The sequence below is a fragment of the Quercus suber genome, unplaced genomic scaffold (assembly GCF_002906115.3).
Source record: "Quercus suber isolate HL8 unplaced genomic scaffold, Cork oak 2.0 scaffold_1029, whole genome shotgun sequence".
In the NCBI taxonomy this organism is placed as follows: Eukaryota; Viridiplantae; Streptophyta; class Magnoliopsida; order Fagales; family Fagaceae; genus Quercus; species Quercus suber.
This window is the reverse complement of record NW_027070440.1, coordinates 110412-116411: the sequence shown is the minus strand read 5'-3', so window position 1 is coordinate 116411 and position 6000 is coordinate 110412. Positions and strand designations below refer to the sequence as shown.

The window sequence follows — 6000 nt, the reverse complement described above, 5'->3', positions numbered from 1 at the left end:
AAAAATGCATTTCTCACGGCTTTTCAAGATCCTAAGAAGGAAATTCAACTCTTCTGGAGATCTAAGAGCTACTGGCCTTGGTGGATTGATAGTTTAATAGATGATATTCATAATATTGTTAAGCAATACTCTATGCTTGTTGTCCTTTTGAGAGCTCCGGACTCTATTTTATCTGAATGTAATCCTTTTCTTGTTTTGGTATCAAAAGAAAAAAGAAAAAGAAAAAGAAAAAAGACTCATAGCCTAACAGTAGAAGAAAATTAAAATTCTAGGGGGCCATGGACAACGTAGCTCCGCAACTGTTAATGTGTGTTTGTGGTTCATATGCTCTAATGTATATCTATGCTTATTTTCATGCTTGAATATTTGATGAATCAAGTACTTCACTTAATACAGAATAATTGGTTAAAATTGGTAGTTAAGTTGTATTAGGGGTCACAAGTAATTTTTATTTGGTATTAGAGCCTATGTTGCACGGACACGGACACGGACACAGACACGACACGGACACGGATACGGGGATACGGCAATTTTTGAAAAATAAGGACACGACACGGCGGGGACACAGCGGTTAAATAATTAATTATATTTTATATTTAGACATATTTTTTAAATATTTTTAGACATAAAATACACTTATGTCTAGAATTTAAATTATGTAAGAATTACAAATAAGTAAACTAACACTCAAAGTAGTACAATAATACATAATATTTAACTTTAATAAATAAATAAAATTATAGCAGGACACACAAAAATAAAAGCACTAAATTCATAATAAATATTATAATTTATAAGACAAAACAAAAAACTAAGTAAAAGAATACATTAACGTGGGATTAAAAAAAAAAAAAAAAAACTCGCGTTATAACTTATAACTTAATGAAAAAAAAAAAAAATATAGATATATATATATATATATATATAACGCCAAAGTAAGCTCTGTACCACATCAAGTGTCAAAACTTGCTGGTGCACAGTAAATGCACATGATCCATCAGATGCCTTGAAGAAAAACAAAAAAGTAAGCTCTGTTGAGGTGCATGTCCGAATACGTTCACCCTTTTGACCGAAAAATAAAAACTTGTCTCATTTTAAAATAAAATGGGACTCTGTCTTTCAAGGATGTAGAGAAAACAGGGAGTCGCTCACTGAAATGAAAACAAGAAGTGAGGGATGATCCTGCAAGCTGAAATCTGGACTATCATGGTCATCCAACAATCCAAAGATAAAGATATGTAAGTACCAAAAATACTCAGGAAAAAAAAAAACGGTAAGTTTCGGCGTACGGAATTGTCTTCCCTGCTTCTCAGACTCAAAGTCTGTGATTTTCTTTTTTATTTTTTTTCTTTTTCTTCACTGCTGGCGTGTCGGACGCGTCGGAGCCGCGTCGGCGCGTGTCGGAGAAACGGAAAAAAAAAGAGGACACTCGCCGGACACGGGAATCCGGCGAGTCGTACCCGTTCCGGTGTCCGACACGTGTCCGACACCGACACGACGCCAAAAATGGCGTGTCCGTGCAACCTAGATTAGAGCTTTGGTTCACTTGTGAAGGATTAATTTCCTAATGTGTTCCTTAATCCCGTCTACCATGGATAAATATATTTTAAATTCTAAAAAACAAAAAAATTGAAAGACAATTGAAAACAGTAATTGAAGATCATCTTTCACAAAATCAAACTCATACCCAGTTCTGAAGGGTGCATCCGAATGTATAGATCCTGTCCACCAGCCGGAAACTGTTTAATATCTACTAGATCACCAAACCAGATGGCGCAGCCAGCACCTTCTCTGATATCTGAGTTTGTATAAGCCGTACAAGAACAGTTATTCAAGCATTCTGCCCTGCATTCCTTGAGATTCATTTTTGTGTTCACCCATGAGTGTGTAGTATCTGGGAGTTTCAATCCAGAAAATTTAAGAAACCCATGTGTACTTTTCTCCTCGCAGCTCAATCGTTTATTGCGTACACATCCTTGGGACCAATCCAGTGAATCCCATCTTTGTTGTGACTTGGGTTTGAATCCCTTTAAACATTGGCAGACTGGAGAATCGGTAATAAGACATCTTGCATAGGCTCCACAAAGGGCATAAGTATCACAGTAGTCTATAGGCAGAGATACATAAAGCTGCCAACTACGTTCTGTCCATGTGAAGCGTTGAAACATGGAGTTAGTTTGGTTGAGAACTGCTCTTGAGTAGAGTGACTGTTTCAGGGTAAACATGAAGTAGGCCTCATCTTGATTGAACACAAATTCGAAGGCAAACAACGGATTTGGCTTTAGTGCAGGTCCACCACTGAAGCTATAGCCATTCCAAGGCCCAGTACGGAAGTATATTGTTGAGCCTTGCCACAAATAAAATTCTGGGTAGTTATGAAGTGTCATCTCATAGATAAAGTTCCCAGGAGATGGGTCATCCCAGTTCTTCCATGCAATAAAGCGCCTGTTGAGACCTCTCTTCAAATCCCAACCGAATTTCATCCCTGGTAAAATTGTATCAGATGGACAGTCAAAGCTTTGCCACAAATAATCTTCTGAATTGCCATCTGTTACCACAAGATTCCCAGTATCCAGGAGTTGTAACAATGGACTCTGAGCTTCTTTCAAAGTGCTTGCTGACCAAACAACCGAATTATGCTGGATGACGTTAAGATTTCCAGTGCTGTTTATCATCAAAATCCCAGAAGTATCGTTGATTGGGCGAACTCTGTTTGCAACCCAAACAACAGTTTGAACTGGGATGCTCTTGTACCAAATTCCCAAGTACGATTCTTGGAACTTCCAGGACTGAAGAAACCCAGTACAAAGTTTCCTTCTCTGGACACTATGGTGTCACCATCACTTAAAATTTGGGATGGAGTTATGCTGTCTAGTACTCCATAGGAGATTTTAAACAAGAAAAAGAGTAAATTTGTAACGACAAGAATAGAAGAAAGAAGGTCCATTGATTGAATCAATTTGATTCCCAGCTCTTGACCTCTTTCGTTCCTATATACAAGTTCAAGATAGGCCATCTATCGTTAAGGGCCATTAGAAAGGCATAAACCCTGAACGACTCGGCAGTTGACTTGGACGCAGGGGCGGAGCCGCCTTATACTGTGGGGGGCCATAATGTTCAAATTTTTTTTATAGTCAGGTAAAAATAGGCCCTAAAGAATTTTTTGTTAGATTTGGCCCCTTCAAATGAAACTGATTGGCCCCCTCAAGTCTCCTTGATTCATCAAATTTATTCAATTATGTTAACCTTTTGTTAGTCTTTCTTCATCTCTCCTCTCCCAACATGTCATCACACAAGCCCAACTTGTATAATTTTACTATTGGGCTGTAGCTTCCCTTTATAGAAGGTTATTACTTCACATTTTCAATTTGTATTTTCCTTCTACCTCATCACTCACGGTGAAAGTGTTCCTTAATCTCTCTACTCCTCCATTTCTTCTCCTTTTTCATTTCTATTTTACATCAAATTCTATTCATTTTATCGAAGTTCAATTTCAATTTCTATTTATTTATATTATGGTTGATCATTTTTTTTTCTTCCTCTTATTTATTAATCCAATTGATAGTCTAATTCATTATTTATATTTAGTATTTCATGCTAACAAACTAAGACAACCATATTTAAGTAAGCTTTGGTATGACAAACACATCTAATACTAGATTAGATACATAAATCTTAATTTTATTTGAAAAGCTCATACACATTCCAAAACTAACAAATTTGTCTATGTTTGACAAATTTGTTGACAAATTTGTCCAGTAATGAGTGGGTCACACACACACACACACACATCACATATATATATATATTATATATCTTGTTAATCAATATGATCATTTAGTCTTGGCTGGCCCCCCAGAGGAAAATTTCTAGCTCTGCCCCTGCTTGGACGCATGCCTTCCGGACAGGGACGAACCTAGTAGGGTGGTCAAGGGAGCCTGGGCCCCCGTGTCCTTAAGTGAAAAAATAAAATTAAGGTATAAGCCCAAAAATTATCTTAAAATTTAAGAGGGATTTACCGGCCCCCTTTTAGAATTTTGGAAAGAAATGACTTCAGAGTCAAACCTTGAATTAGTTTACTTTCAACCGAAAGAGAAAATTTTGATATATAGAACCTGGAATCAGCTGCTCTTTGTTTTAGTGAAGTGATAGAAAACTATAGTAACTCATAAAATAGTAATGAAAAATAGGATTGTTAATTATATTAATATTTTATTGATTGATATTTTCATTGATGAATATAGGTTGATATGTTGATACATGTAGTTCAATCAAACAAAATAAGATTATTCTACCACACAAACAAGTAGGTTCCCATGCATTGCATGGGTTAGTGACTAGTTATCCATAGTATTGAAATTTCCTAATTTTTTTAATGAATTATTCAGCACCAAATTTCAAATTAAAAAAAAAAATGATGATATGGAGAGAGATAATATATTATCATATAGCAATACAAAAAATTGAACAACATATTCTTAATAAACAAAGCATATTCATAAACTATATATATATATATATATATAGCAAAGCATAAATCTAAATGCCCATGTGGTGTTAAAGAAACAAACAAACTTAAAATGTTGAGGTTCAATTACTTTCTTGAAGGCTCAAAACAAAAAAAAAAAAAAAAAAAAAAAAAAAGAAGAAGCAAGGAGAAGCTAGAACTCAAGGCAAATATGGTTATATTTTTTTTCTAGATGAAATGAGTTTATTTGTTTCCGAGTTAAAGTGTTAGAGCAATAAACAATGAGAGGAAAGAAACATGGGGCTGGTATTTATCATGAGAATCCCATAGGTGGGCTCCTTGAGGTTGAGAAGGATGGAAAAAAGTAAATTTTGTTTGAAAATGGATGGTAAAAGATGCTATTTTGAGTGCGTAGGTTATTGTCTATTGAATTGACATTACAACAAATTATTTGAAAAATGGGGAGAGTTAGCTAGTATTTTATTTCGAGGATTTTGGGTTGTTATTCCGGAATCAAAAATAAAATTTGGCCATTCATTGAGTTGTTGATCCATAGCTCCTCCAAAATAAGCAACAAAATAATTTTAATAAATTCAAACAATCACAAAAGGATAAATAGAAAAAATAAACCCAAATCTTTTCTATATATATATATATATATATGAATCAAACAAACAATCTCATCCTTCACCCATCGTCGCTTCCTGCAAAGAGCTCCATCAAGTTGAAGATCTGACCAGCCAACCAGAGACAATCGGCACAATCTAGCCTCCAGGCCCTCTATGGCTTCACTGCTGTATTTATCTCTCTTTGAATCCCTCTCTCTATTTGTATATTCAAATGTGTTCACTTTAAGTTTAAGACTTAGTTGCTCTTTGTTTTAGTGAAGTGATAGAAAACTATAGTAACTCATAAAATAGTAATGTAAAATAGGATTGTTAATTATATTAATATTTTATTGATTGATATTTTCATTGATGAATATAGGTTGATATGTTGATACATGTAGTTCAATCAAACAAAATAAAATTATTCTACCACACAAACAAGTAGGTTCCCATGCATTGCATGGGTTAGCGACTAGTTATCCATAGTATTGAAATTTCCTAAGTTTTTTAATGAATTATTCAGCACCAAATTTCAATTAAAAAAAAAAAAATGATGATATGGAGAGAGATAACATATTATCATATAGCAATACAAAAAATTGAACAACATATTCTTAATAAACAAAACATATTCATAAACTATATATATATATATATAGCAAAGCATAAATCTAAATGCCCATGTGGTGTTAAAGAAACAAACAAACTTAAAATGTTGAGGTTCAATTACTTTCTTGAAGGCTAAACAAAAAAAAAAAAAAAAAAAGCAAGGAGAAGCTAGAACTCAAGGCAAATATGGTCATATTTTTGTTCTAGATGAAATGAGTTTATTTTGTTTCCGAGTTAAAGTGTTAGAGCAATAAACAATGAGAGGAAAGAAACATGGGGCTGGTATTTATCATGAGAATCCCATAGGTGGGCTCC

General features: G+C 34.3%; 1 pseudogene; it reads right to left on the bottom strand.

Annotated features, from left to right (window-relative positions):
• Nucleotides 1–3102, bottom strand: part of LOC111991893 (G-type lectin S-receptor-like serine/threonine-protein kinase At4g27290) — an 11082-nt pseudogene extending 7980 nt beyond the window's left edge.
• Nucleotides 3103–6000: the final 2898 nt, after the last annotated feature.